Here is a 14,551-nt window from a genome sequence, read left to right as displayed (position 1 = left end):
CAGATAACAAACAAGGAAGTCTAAGTTGGGTTTTTTGGGGGTTTTTTCCTAAATTTCTAAAGGAGTCTCTACAAACTCCATTACTACTGCATCCATTGACAGATCTCCCTATCAGATATAAAGGCAGGGAAATGGTGCCAGAGCATGGCCTAAAAGCAGAAGCTGCCAGCACCCCGCCGGGGACAGAAGATGAGCTACAGGCCTGAATATGGGGCTGTCTTAGTCAATTTGTGTTGCTATAAAGGAATATCTGAGGCTGGGTAGTTTATAAAGAAAAGGAGTTTATTTGGCTCATGGTTCTACAGGCTGTATAGGAAGCATGGTGATAACATCTGCTTCTGACAAGGGCCTCAGGAAGCTTCTACTCATGGGGGAAGGGGAGCCGCATATACAGATCACAAGTTGGGAGAGGTGGCAGAGAGTGTGGAGGAGGTGCCAGGCTCTTTTCAACAATTAGTTCTCACAGGAACTAACAGCAAGAACTCACTCTTGCAAGAATGGCACCAAGCCATTTATGAGGGATCCACCCCCTGACTTGAACACCTCCCACCAGGCCCCACCTCCAACACTGGGGAGTAAATTTCAACATGAGACTTGGAGGGGACAAACAAACCATATCCAAACCATAGCAGGGGCACAGGTCTCCAGATCTGGGATTAAAACTCTCCTTTGGAGGATTTCACTTAGCCCCTTCCATTTTTTTTCCAAATACTTAACCACATCCTAGTGTTCGTGACTCAACCAATGCTCCATGCTCATGGGAAGCTGCTAAAATGGGAGCCTGTACAAACAGGAGTTGTCCTGTTCATTCTCACAGCACCGTCCATTCAATCTCTGGAGTACCCAACCTGGCAGAGAAACCTCCCTCCTCATACAACCACAGAATAAGAATCAAAATGGAATATTTCCAACCCCTATCTCATCTTCCTCATACCTTTTCTAGTCCAAGCTGAATTCCCATCTCCATTTTCATAGATGGTGGATTCTCATTCTTCCCCCTCACCTTCTTCAAGTATGTTTTGTGAAATAACATGGAATAGGTTAGGATCTTGTTAGTGGTGCAGTGCTGGTAGAAGAGGCCAATTCCTTCATAAAAGGTAAGGACAAAAGAAAGCCAAAATCAAAAAGTCTAGGAATTAGAATTCTAGGCCTATGTGGTCTGATATGGTAGCCACTAGCCACATGTGGCTACTGAGCACTTGAGATGTGCCACATGCAACTTAAGGGCTGGATTATTTCATTTAATTTTAATTAATATAAACAAATTTTAATTAATATAAACAAATTTAAAAACTGGCTTTTGAAAATCCATCTTCTACTACGAATAAGCTTCCTCTTCGCTCCCCATTCCCCAGGCTCTTTCCTTCACACCACCTTCTCTGAGTCTTTCTAACCATCCCTGTCTGTTTAAACTGCTCCGTTAGAGGCCAAGTTTTGTTTCCTGCGCCCCTTCTCAGTGTCCCTGTACCTCCGGTTGGATTTCTAGGAAACAGACCCTGCACAGAGATGGAGATGGTATGTGGGAGGTCTCCTGGGAGGTGCTCTTGGGAACAACACCTTGAGAGAGTGAGGGAAACAGGATTCGGCAGAGAATGAACTTTAACTGTGCTGCTTTCCACAGAGGCCTCGGCGGATCCCTTGGGAAGCTATGGAGCTGGGGTGGCCCTTCAGGGCCCTCCGTAATGGAAGCAAAGAGGTGAACCTTTGTATCTCCCCATCAATCAATTGGATCCGAGATACAGATGCCCCGCCCCAAGGAGTGGCAACCTGGTTTATATAAGCCACCACTCAAATAGTTATCTTGAACTAGCCCAGAGATCTCCTTCTTTCTAAATCTAAACCTATTTTCTTGGGCGCCCTCCTCCGTGGTGTCCCTGCAGCCCGGGCCCCGGCCCCCATTGAACCTCCCTCTTCTCCTGAGTCCTGACACCCCGCACAGTCCTGACCTTCCCTTATGGTTTCTCCTGATGGTTTCCGTTCCTTTCATGGGCTCCTTCTCGGTAGACCTAGATTCTGTCTTCAGCCCTGTTCTCTGTACCTTTTCTACCCTCTCCCTCCACCTCTTGTGTCGGCCCAACTTCTTTCCAGATGATTCCAAAATTGACATCCCTTGCCTCAGCCTCTCCTATGAACTCCAGAATCACCCTTCCAATTGCATTTGCTGGATATCTGCCCCTGGAAGAAGGTGGCCTGCTTCTCCAATCCAACTTGCTCCACACTAAACTCAGTCACATCACTCCAGGTTTTCCTCCAGACTTCCACAATGTTACAGCCCCAGTGTGCTCCTCCTACACCACACAGTCTGTAGACTCTCCTTTGCTGCAGCTTCCGCATTCATCCCCCAGTTAAGGTCTTCATCTCACGGGACTATTGGAATCATCTCCTTCCTGTGTGGACCCCCGCGAAGCCCTTCTCAGCAGCCAGCTGGGGTATTTAGAACGTTGGTGCTCCCGGTACAGTGGCTTTGTCAGCGTCCCCTGCCTCCAGTGGCTTCCCTGATCTAGCAACCTGGTAAATGGGTAATCTTCCTCACTGCAGCTAAGTTTCAAAAGAACACGGTTGGATAAGCACAAGGCCCTTGTTACTTTGGGAAATAGATAATCCATGCCCCACTGTTAGGGCCAGTCCCGTTAGGGCCAGCTTTGCACCTTCACAGGGACTCAGCAGGAACAGATGGGCTCTACTCTCTGTTATTCCTTTTTGCTTCAGATTAGAGAGACCTTGATTCTCCCCGGGGCCCAGGAAATGTAAAGCTGATGCTCCACAGGACTCGAAGAGGGACACGGCAGTGATGGGGGCTGGTGAGGAAGGGGGATGGAGAACCTCTCTCTTATCAGACAGGCTTGTCCCTAGGGTCCCTGGAAACCCCCAAAGGCCAACCTCTCCCAGGGGCCGACAAACGTAAAGGGCAGGGGGACCTAAGCGGGGAGCTGCGGAGCGCGGGGAGTTTGAAAGCCGCTCCACCGCCCTACTAGTCCGTCCTTTTGCCCCGCCCCCCTTAGGGATCCCCCCGGCAACCGCACAGCTGCCTCGGACTCTGACTTAATTCCCTCCGCGTGCTCTGAATCGCAGAGAGGCAAACCCCCAAACAAAGAGCCGGCAGCTCGCGTGCGGGGCTCCTGGGCGCGTCCTGCCGGCTGGGCTGGGAGAGCCGGCGCCGGGGCGTCGCGGCGGAGCGCGGGGCAGGCGGGGACGAGAGGGCCGGCAGGAAGCCTCCGTGGGCGCAGGGGCGCGGGCCGGGCTGCCCGCACGCTGACCTTCCCGGGCTGGGAGGCAGGAGCGCTGGCTGCGGGCGGTGGGCGGCTGGACGGCCCCGGGAGCCGCCGCTCTCAGTCTCTCTAGGCGCAGCTCCCTTCGCCGCGTCCGGAGACCCTGGCAGGGTAAGTGCAGAAGCGCGCCCGAGGAGTGGGGGCGCCGCGGGAGGGGGCTGGGGGTCCAGGAGAGGCGCCTCCACCTCCGCTGCCCGCCCCGCCGGCAGTCCCGAGCTAGACTGTCCCGAGCTTCCCCCGGGCGGGCAGAGGGAAGCCGGCTGGGGATGAGGAGTGGAGGAGGCAGGAATGCCTGGGACACTCGCGGGGCATGTGAGCAGGTATTGGTGTCTGCATGGGACACGCAACACGGTGTCCACAACTACGCGCATGAGTCTGCCTTTCTGCACTTGTGCCTTGGGAGAGAGCTCTGGGCCTCTGAGGGCCTCGTGCCGTCCAGCGTGCCCGGGGCATGTCTGTTCCTCTTGAAAATGTCATTCTTTGTCCACCCTGAATTCGAGTAGCTGCCTCTCATGGCTACACCAAAATGCTGTATCGGGTGCACATTGCTTTTAGAGGGCCTGTCTGCCTGTGCAGGGATGTCCTCGTGTTCTGGGCACGTCTGTGTATTTGTGACAACATGGCTGTGTAGGCCCTGTCACCTGTGTTTTCGTGCCCTTCCCTGCATGTGCAGTTGGCCGGCTCCGTGTGGAAAGAAGGCATGGAAGGTTCTGGGGTGTATCCTTTTCACCAGCCATATGTGCAGTGTGCACATGTGTGAATTGGTGGAAAGTATGAAAGGGAGGCAGCCCAGTTGGGCTTGGCGGGACAGCATCTTAACTTGAGTCTAAGCTGCTGTGTGCAGGAGGAATAAGTGTTCCAGAGGTCTCCAGTTCGTGGCAAGTATTGTGAGGTGAGCGTGGGGGTGGGGGGTGAGGAGAAGAGGCAGCTTCTGGAAAAACTCATAAGTGCACTCTGGGGCATAGGGTGTGTGCGGGGGAGCGTGAAGAAGAGAATGAGGGTGGTATTCGGCCAAAGTGGATAGTCTGTGTTCAATTTGTGGGCAGCTGGATTGCAGTGGAAAGCAGCAGTTAGAGGCTGGAGACAGGTTTGAATCAGAACTTAATGGTTGTCACTGTGTCAGTAGCATTGTTCCCTGGACAGATAGGTCATCTGGGGCTCAGTTGCTTTGTGTGCAAAATGGGACTAATAACCACTGGCCCCATCTGTCTCCCAAGGGACTGGAGGCTCCAATTAATGCCTGGAAATGCTTTGATGGTAGTTAAGACTCCTAGGGTAAGGGGCACTACTGGCCTACAGGGGCCAAGTTGGTGGTCTGGCGAGGGCTTAGGTGGCCCAGAGCGGTTTGGTTTGTGGATAGCAGAGGGAGGCATTTGTGTGCTGTTTCCCACTATATTCAGCATAGCAGGAATTTTATACCCACCTTTGGACTCGTGTGTAAAATATGTACAGGCCTGTGTGATTCCCCATAGTTCTTGTGTGAGTGCTGCAGAACAAGAGGAAAACTGGCGTTGATGTCTTTAAGTCTGCCTAGAGCACCTTGACTTTCCAGAGAGCCTTTCTTCAGATGAGCCCAGGACATTTATAACCACCAACTTGCTTTTCTTTTTATGCCGCCAAATGAAGCAGTAAGGAGCACCCTTCACAGTTTGTAGCCAGGGAGATAGGAGATGAAGAAGCTTTCCCAGCCAAGGTCACAGGCCTGGGGTGTCCACCACCAAGTTCTATCTCTTGGGTTACAGTGCCTTCAGACCCAGAGCCAACGCTGGACTGGGCTGAAGAAGGAGGGAGGCATCAAAAGTCATGCACAGACGGCACTGAATTCCAGGATGTAGCTGGGTGGTTTGTCCACCCTCGGATGTCACCTGTCACTGAGACTTCTTTGTATGTGATAGCTGTTTAGTAGTGTTTGTAAAAGGAAAGATCCTTGGATGGGAGATGCCGGCAACCCAGGTCAGGTCCCGGCTCAGCTCCCTGCCTGGGGAAGGTCACATCACCTCTCTGGGTCTGCTTCTTCTTTGGTCCAAATCAGGGCATCTTTCCAGATTATCGTTCTGTTTTCAACTGTGTTTTGCTTCCTCAGAGAGGCCTTTCCTGATCCCCCATCTAAAGTAGCCACCTCCCAGCCATGATCACATCATTGTTCCTTCCTAGCACTTGCGACCTGTCTGAACTTAGCTTTGCCACATCCTACTACAATGTGAGCTCACCAAAAGCGGGACTGCCTTTGTGCCGTTGCCTGCTGGCTCCACCTGCAACACAGTAGGTGCTCAAGAGATATTATTGTTTGTGAACGAGTGAGTGAATAAATTAGTAAGGGGATGTGCATGTGTGTTTTTCAAATTGTCCTCCCAGGAGCTCTGGAAGGGAAGAGCAGGCTCCACTGGCAGGGCGCCAGGTCCCTCACACCAGCAGCTCGGGGTCAATCTAAGTTACATGTCAGCTTTCAGATAGGATCTCCTTTGAAGAAAAGCCTCTCTCACTAAAATAAAACTAGAAAACCGTTGCACCAGAAGACTTAGAGGGGTCTTTTCAACTCCAAGTAGAAATAATAGTACCGCAACTGGAAGAAATCCGCACTTGACCCTCAACGAGGATTATAGGCAGGATTCAGACGTACAAAGTGGTTATTCCACAAACCATTTCTGCTTGGCCATGGAATTCATCCTATGGCTATTTTTATGCTACTGGTTTAATTTCCTGAATTTTGGTCAGAGTTAATATGGAAATGATTTTGCTTACAACACAGCAACAAGGGCTACGTGAGAACTCTAACCCATCTATATCTGAGACAGGCACCAGACGGAGGACACGAAACATCTGCAAGGTGGACAAGCTGTGCGCAGATATTTGAGAGCTACCTATCTAGGGTGACTCTGTCTGTTATCGTCCTCTATTGGGGGTGTTCCCAGGCATACTTGCCCAGATGTGCCTCACCCCCAGTAGATGTCCACTCAGCATTGTTTTTCTTGAGTAGTTGGCAGTGCTGAGGAACTCTGGTCTCTGAGTGATTACTGAGTGTAGACGACAGCCACGTGATGAAACCTGGCTATATTTACATGTGATGACCCTGATCTGTATTTACAGCAGCCATGTTTCCTGGGGTTTCCAAGCTCTCCTCCACGTAAAATAGTCTCTTGTGCTGCCTTTTCCTAGAAATATACTTGGAAGTGGCAGCACAGCTGCTGTGTCCAACACCATGCCCAGGTTTGGGGCACAGAATCTAGATTTACCACCCTTTTCTAAGCCCCATAGGGGGAGCATTAATGACCGTGCCCATGATAGAGGAGGTGGTAGTGTTCTGTTTGGTTGGTTTAGGTGGGTTGTTGAGGACGGAGACTGTGGAGAGAAGGGTCGGGAGTAGAGAACTGGACCCTCTGTTCATTCCATTGATACTGCCCTTGCTTCGTGTAGATGCCCTGCTCTTGCTGACTCTGGTGGGTTTCTGGGCTCATAGGTTTATTATACTCACAAGATGGCACTCCACAGAGTAGAGGGAGTTGGGAAGGGGGCAGCAAATATACACTGTACATGTGTGTTTTCCAAGTGCCTGCTGTGAGCTTTGAACCTCCAGGCTATGAGACATCCATTAAGGACCCAGCCCCCGACCTCTGAGCACTCATTGTTGAGGACATTAAACTCATTCCCAGGAAGGGATGAGAAAACAGCTGAGTGCAGACTAAGTGGCACTCACCCAAGTCCCAGCTGGAGCTGCGAGAAGGAAAGGTGTGCAGAGAGGGCAGGCAGAGGCAGCCAGCAGCAAGGGTGGCCAGAGAGCCCAACTCTAGGGCCAGATGGTTCAGGCACAGATCCTGGCTCTGCCCCTTCCTCTCCGTGTGACCTTTCGTGTGTTATGTGACCTTGCTAAGCTTCAATTTCCTCATCTGTAAATCGAGGAAATGACCTCAACTCGTAGCAGGGTGCATGGATGCCTGCCTAAGCTGAACTCAGAAGAGGGGTACGGGGCGCCCAGGTATCTGATGACCACAGTGAAGGAGTTTGAAAAAGGTCTCATGGCAAGGAGGGGGCATGAAGGGTGGTGACTACTGTGGGACCTTGTCTAATGCTGGTCTCCCCGGTAGTAGTCAGGGGGTCTGTGGCGTCGGGCTGGGTAGGCCCCAGGCCAGTCAAGCACTCCCTTTCTCCCTGAGATGCTTTTCCAACTGGCCATGCGACTTCCACTCACAACTATGGAGAGGGAAGTGGCTGCATCCTGGCAGCCTCACCCTCCCTCTCTCACTGCCCTGCACACATACAAGCACATGGCCCTGCTTAGAGGCTTAAGGATTTTTGCTGTAAAATACCAAGAATTGAGGATGTTACAGAGGTTCAGGAAATGAGAATTGCTCTGGCGGTCCCCTGGTCTGTGTTGAAAGGGAGTAGGGGACCCTCCTTGATGGTAGTGTGGGATAAACCCCCCAGCGGTTCTCAGCCCTGTCCCGGCTTAGGCATTCATTTTTTTTTTTTTAATATGTACTTCGTGTTTTGAAAGGGTTTTGTCAGCCAAACTTCAATATAAATGAGAATGTGTTTCTCTATCTTAAAAAGATTAATAATCAAAGACCCTATAACTGATAGTTTGATTCCTTTCTGCTTGATACATACCAGTTTAGGTCACTTGCTAGCAGATTCTAGTGTGTTTAAAAAGCTCAGAAGAAAAAAGGACAAAGGACAGAAGCAGACTGGTGTTGTCTGGTTTGTCTGAGGTCTGGCACAGTTAGCAAACATTTAATCACATAGCTGGTGTGGTAGCTTGACTGAAGCCTTTTGGTCAGGTAGAAATTCAGGTTTCTATGAGCGTTCTTGAAATGCGGTAAAGAGATTTCTCTCCCAGAGCTGCCTTTTATAGATAAGCACTAGGGTTTTGATAGTTGGAAACCACGGTCCTATACTGTGCTTTTAGAATTAGAGTACCTGGCTGGGCGCGGTGGCTCATGCCTATAATCCCAGCACTTTGGGAGGTCAAGGCAGGCAGATCACCTGAGGTCAGGAGTTCAAAACCAGCCTGGCCAACATGGTGAAACCCCTTCTCTATTAAAAATACAAAAATTAGCTGCGTGTGGTGGTAGGTGCCTGTAATCCCAGCTACTCGGGAAGCTGAGGCAGAAAAATCGTTTGAATCTGGGAGATGGAGGTTGCAGTGAGCCGAGATCGCACCACTGCACTCCAGCCTGGGCGACAGAGTGAGACGCTGTATCAAAAAAAAAAGAAAAAAAAAAAAGAGTCCTCATCCTATCCTACTTGAGAATACAATTGTTTATTGACTTTTTATCCCTAGCAACGAGTGCAAAGCTTGGCAAACAGTAGGAATTCAATAAATGTTCATTGAATGGACATTTCAGGAAGGAGCTCATGAGTCATCACCGAGACTGTGCCTCAGGGAGACTCAACCAGAGCCAGATAGGTAATTTGTGGGACCCAGTGCAAAATGAAAACATGGAACCCTAGCTCAAAATGCAGGAAAAGATACCATTAAAGTTATCTTTATACCTTTATAAATATAAGCCCTTTCCTTTTTTCCATGGTCTTTCTCTCAACTTGTCATGTGGTATTTTTATTTACTATTTAATGATATTCTAAGTAAAGAAAAATTAAAATTTTAAATTATTAGTATGAATTTTACTGTTCATCCTTATATTGTGCAATGCCAGTTTAAAAGACTCTGAGCATTTAACGTGTGTAGAATCACCAAACTACACAATTCCGATTTCATAGAGCATATATGCACATGTATTTTGTTCTTACCAGAGCAGTGTCATTGCTGCTCTCAACTACTCATCAATGCACTCAACATCGCTAACTCAACTGTTTTTATTCCTCTAGTAGCATCCCTGGGGCTCACTAGGTCTCTGCGACTGTGCTGGGCATATGGTCCTTCTCTCGAGAGTTGATAATTCAGGACTTGTCTGTGCCTACCCAAAAAAGAAGGAAGGGTTGGACATCAGTGATTCATACCCTGTTTGTGTGAGGGAGTCACAAACTCCTTTGGAGATCTACTAAAACCTATGGAACCACAGCACATAGATGGTAAAAATGCTTTATACAATTTCAGGGGCCCCCAAGTTATAACTCCATGGAAGGAACTGTCTTTTAGGCTTACTGCTACGCCATGGTATCCTGTTTCGGAGACAAGATAGGGACTATTTTGAAAGCAAATGAGAAATTGTTCAAATCCTCCTATCTGGGAAAGAAGATGAGATTTTAAGTCATTTGGCTTTTTAAATTCAATTCCTGATGCCTGGAAGGGAATGACGCTGCCTTTCTGATTCCCAGTGGGCAGGTTGTAAATGTCCTTAAGCATGAAATGACGTGGTCCACAATGAAGGCTTTTGTGGGAGAGCCCCTCTTTCCACCCCATAGGCTAGACTCTCCTCCAGCCTGACTGACCCCTGCCAGAGCCGCAGGATGACAAACTGCCACCATCCCCTTGCTGGGCTGCAGCTGCTGCTCTAGTGGGGAGAGGCAGCTGCACATCCAACCAACACTGACTGAATTCAGGCACAGGCTGGGGCATCACGGTCACTCTCTGGGTAATCCTTGTCCTCTAATTTAACTGGGCAGAGGAGGACACTGGCTCAGGTAGGTTAGGTGACCTGCACAAGGTCCCCCAGCCAGTAAGAGTGACATTAATCTTCCCTCCATGTATGTGACAGCCAACCCCCAAACCAGGACACTGGCTCAGATAGGTTAGGTGACCTGCCCAAGGTCCTGCAGCCAGTAAGACATTAATCTTCCCTCCATGTATGTGACAGCCCAACCCCTAAACCAAACATCAGAGAACCAGGCTCACATTTATGTTCCCCCTTCCAGCTCCTTCCTCTCAGCACTGGGGATGGGGAAGGGGAGGAAAGCCACCCCCTACCTCTGCCCAGGATGGTGCAGGAGCCTCTCCACTGAAGACCTCTCCCTGAAGCTCATGGGTGTCCTCTACAGCATCCAACCAGAGTCATTGCCCATCCAGCTCTCAGAAATTGTCAGGTCAAGCAAACAGTGGTTGCAGCTCTAGTGGCTGCAGCTCTAGTGGCTGCAGCTGTGGACCTAGGAGGGGCTGCTCTGGGGACCCTGTCCAGTGGAAGGGACAGCAGTGTTGTTGAGGCCCCTGTGTCTTAGACTCTGGGTCCCCTGTGTCAAGCCTGATGGTGAGCTCTTGGTTCAGACTGAGTTGGGATCATTGTAGATTTGAGGCCTAGAATGCTTCCCATGTCCTCTAGACAGCCATGAGGAGCCATGTTCTATACCCCTTCCCTTCACACCTACACACAGCAGTGAACACACACCAGGGCCCCCATAAGTAGAGATGCCTATGGGCCTCTAGCTCCAGTCTCAGTCCTAAATCCAAACCTGGGAGTCCCCAGAACCTGGAGGTGTCATCCACTTTGGCCCGGCTCTCTGGGGGACTGTGGATGCTGGCTTTCAGAGTCATGATTACCCAACTCTCTAGCCTTCTCAAATTTCTGCAAGGCACTAACCCCCAGCTGTTGGGTGGGCCAGGCCCAGGTGGACAGGGGTGACCGGGAAGACCCACTTCAGATGTTTCTGTCTTGGCCCCATGCCTGAGGGGCAGAGCACAGCCAACCACAGAGGACTCCTGCTCTGCACCTGCTGGAATTGGCAGCCATGTCTGCCTTGTTATGGTCACATGGACTCAGATCCCAAGGCCTGGATACAGGCTCCAAAAAGTCCATCCAGGCTCAGCTTCTCTGGCGTCTTAGTCCATTTTCATGCTGCTGATAAAGACATACCTGAGACTGGGAAGGAAAAGAGGTTTAATTGGACTTATAGTTCCACATGGCTGGGGAGGCTTAACACACCCCTTCAACAAAAGAAGTCCTGCTCTATCTGCCTTATATACTGAGGTTTTACATCAAGTTTGTCAAACCTCTGGCCTGCATGTGGTCCAGGACAGCTTTGAATGCGGCCCAACACAAATTCGGAAACTTAAAATATTATGAGATTTTTTTTTTATTTTGCAATTTATTTCTTTTAGCTCGTTAGCTGTCATTAGTGTTAGGGTATTTTATGTGTGGCCCAAGACAATTCTTCTTCCAATGAGGCCCAGGGAAGCCAAAACATTAGACACCCCTGCTCTACATAAAAATTTATTTGAAAGAATCTGCTGCTACAATAACTTTCTCAGTATACAGGTAAAGACACTGAGTCACAGAGAGGGTCAGTGACTTTCCTGAGATGCTGGCAAGCAGAGAGGGACCTCCTGAATCTAAGAACTCTGCCCCCTGAAACCTAGGCCTCTGCCTGTCCCCACCCCCATCTGTGTGCCATTGCCTTTATAAACACAACACAGCTGTCAGCAGATGTCCCTTGCATCACTTTGGCAATTCCCCTTTCTTTGGTCATCATGGGAAGCAAGGACTTCCTCAGCCCCTGCCCCTCTCCTGTGATCCAAGAACACACACTCTCCCCAGCCAAATTCCCCTTGTGCCAAGCACCGGTCTTCCCTGCAGAGAGGTGAGCAAACAGCTCCCACCCAGACAGGGCCTCATGCAAGATGTCTCCACGGGGTGAAGAAAGAGTGGCTCTTCTCCACAGAAATCATACATCCATTCAGTCAAGAAGACTGGGGAAATTATCACAGAAATCATTCTCTGAGTGTGGGAAAAAGTGTAGACTGTACCCTTCACTATAATTAAGCTGGGCTTCAAGGGAGCAGTGAGTATGTTAGCCAATGCTTTGTGGGTTTTTTTGTTTTGTTTTTTTTTTGGAGATGGAGTTTCACTCTTGTCGCCCAGGCTGGAGTGCAATGGCGTGACCTCAGCTTACTGCATCCTCCACCTACTTGGTTCAAGCAATTCTCCTGCCTCAGCCTCCTGAGTAGCTGGGATTACAGGCACCCACCAACATGCCCGGCTAGTTTTTGTATTTTTAGTAGAGACGGGGTTTCACCATGTTGGCCAGGCTGGTCTTGAAGTCCTGACCTCACCACCCACCTCGGCCTCCTAAAGTGCTATTATATAGCGTTGTTCTTTTGGAAAAGTATTTTTGCGACCCATTGTGTGAAAATTAAAACCCTGTGCTCTTAGTGCTGAGAGGCAGTGATTTTCCTGCATGGGCTTAGGGTCACCGGCAGCCTCCTCCGCTCCCCTAGCTGGGTCCATTGGTGCAGTTAGGCAGCCTGGGTCAGCTGCCATGGACTGACCATAGGCCAGGCTGGACAGCCCTTGACTGTCCTAGGTGACATGGTCTCTGCCATGGTCTTGCAGAATCACAGGAAATCGATTAACACATGCCCAATTATCCCTGCAGAGAACCAGGCTCCTGAGTGTATTTTTAGAACTCATCTAAATGGATGCTTATTCCCTAATGCCAGCTCTGGTTTATAACCTGCTGAACCATTTGGGTTTCTTTAATTTAACCACATAAGTGGTGGGTGACTCTAAGTCTCATTCCCTGGATCAGAAAATCCAGTGGTTCCCTATTGCTTACAAAATAAAATCCTGAAATCTTGAGCCTGGCACATACCTTCTCTGTCACCTTCTTTGCTTAATTCCTGCTCTTCCTTCAAAACCCTTGCCCACAGCTCCCTCTTCAGTACTCCTGCACACATTTTTCTTCCTGAGCTGCATACGTTGTGCTACAGTGATATTAATGTGTCTGTCTTCCCAGCTGTGAGCTCTTTGAGGTCAGGGACAGCTTCATTCATTCTCTTTTCTTCATTCTTTTTCTTTGGGAATCTCTAGCACCTAGCACATTGTGTGCCACATAGTGAGGCCTCAGATGTTCAATGAATTAATAATTAACTGGTTAATTTCAAGGGAGAAAACAGATACATGAACCACCAAACACACCCCTACAGTGATAAATGAGGAGGGCAGCCTCAGGCAGGGCAGCAGCAGGGAGAAGAGTGGAATGGTGGGTTCGCAAGATGTTCATTGAGGAGAGCTGCAGAAGGGGATGGCTTAGTGTTGGGGTGGGAAAGTGATAAAGCTAAGAAAAAGGAGTGAGCACTGCATAGGTGGATGGAGTGTCACTTACTGAGATTAGAAATACAAGATGGATGGGTTGCAGTGGGAAGATACTGACTTAGTTTCGGGCGTGCTGGATATTAGGGAGCCTGTGGTCACAGGCATGAGCCTGGAGCCCAGCAGGCTTTGAGAGTCATCAGCTTGTTGGAGGTGGATGGAGTTGGGCATGAATGGGGGTAGCAAAGAGGAGACAAGAGGCAAAGCACAGAATGTTCCCCACCTCACCCTGGAAGGAATGCCATCCTTAAAGGTGTAAACCAGGAAGAGGACGAGTTGATGAGGCCAAGGAAGAAAGGACAGTTTTGGAGATTTGGTCATGATGTTCAGATCAAGGCAAATTGGAAACTTGGAGAAGAATACAATGAGAGTGGTAACATGAAACCAGCAGTGGGGAGAGAAGGCTTCAAAAGAAGATGTGACCAACTTTTCAAATTCAGCAGAGATGAAGCAGGAGGAGATAGGAAAAGCCACCTTTGGCTCTGGCAATTGGAAGTGACTTTGGGATAAGTGGGCGGTGGAGGAGGTCAGACAGTGGTGGGGTGCAGGATGAATGGATGAAGAAGTGAAGCTTCAGAGGAAGAAAGATCTGGCAATAACTTAAGAGGGAAACAGGATCTAGGAAAATGTGACTTGAGAAACAGTATGCATGGTCATTAGGTTGAACTGTTGCATCTTAACAGCTGAGATTATATCCTGGCTCACTATACTAGTCTTACACAGGACGAATTTGTTGCTTCTAGAAGTGGAGCTAAAGCGTACTTTTGGGGGGGGCGGCAGGGGGCAGTGGGGCAGGGACATTTGTACAAAGACTCTGACCCCCAGGTATAGGAGTCAATTAAAACAAAGGCTGAGCTGCTGTGTCAGAAACCCAACAGGACTGTGGCTTAAAGAACAAAGAAGCTTCTTTTTCTTTCATGTAACAGTTCAGGCTAGGCAAGCTGTTCTGCTCCACACAGTCATACAGGGAGCCAGGTTCCTGCCCTTTTTGTCTACCATCCCCAAGGGCAGTGCGTGGTCTCAAAGTGTGGTCCCCAGACCAACAGCATCAGCCTCACCTGGAAACTTGTTAGAAATGCAGAGTCTCAGGCATGACCCCAGACTTACTCAGAATTTCTAATAGGGGAGCACTGTAGTTTTGAAAGCCCTCCAGGTGATTCTAATGTACCCTTGATTTTGAGAACCACCGCTCTGAGGTGCTGTCCTTGTCTGCATGGTTGAAGCTGATTTCAGACACATCCATGGCAAGGGAAAGACTGGAAAGGGAAAGATTGTGGCAATGTGCATGAGCAGTATTTTAAGGTC

At 49.5% G+C, this 14,551-nt stretch overlaps 1 protein-coding gene across 1 annotated transcript in view; it reads left to right on the top strand.

Moving 5' to 3' along the window:
• Window positions 1–3,246: 3,246 nt before the first annotated feature.
• The window catches only part of TSPAN11 (tetraspanin 11), a 69,936-nt gene continuing 58,631 nt past the window's right edge, over window positions 3,247–14,551 (top strand). Inside the window, exon 1 of the mRNA XM_034936095.3 lies at window positions 3,247–3,380. The gene's annotated coding sequence lies outside the window, so the exon portion shown is untranslated. The remainder of the gene's footprint in view (window positions 3,381–14,551) is intronic.

This window comes from Pan paniscus, chromosome 10, assembly GCF_029289425.2.
Source record: "Pan paniscus chromosome 10, NHGRI_mPanPan1-v2.0_pri, whole genome shotgun sequence".
Taxonomy (NCBI): domain Eukaryota; kingdom Metazoa; phylum Chordata; class Mammalia; order Primates; family Hominidae; genus Pan; species Pan paniscus.
This window is presented reverse-complemented; position numbering and strand designations above follow the sequence as displayed.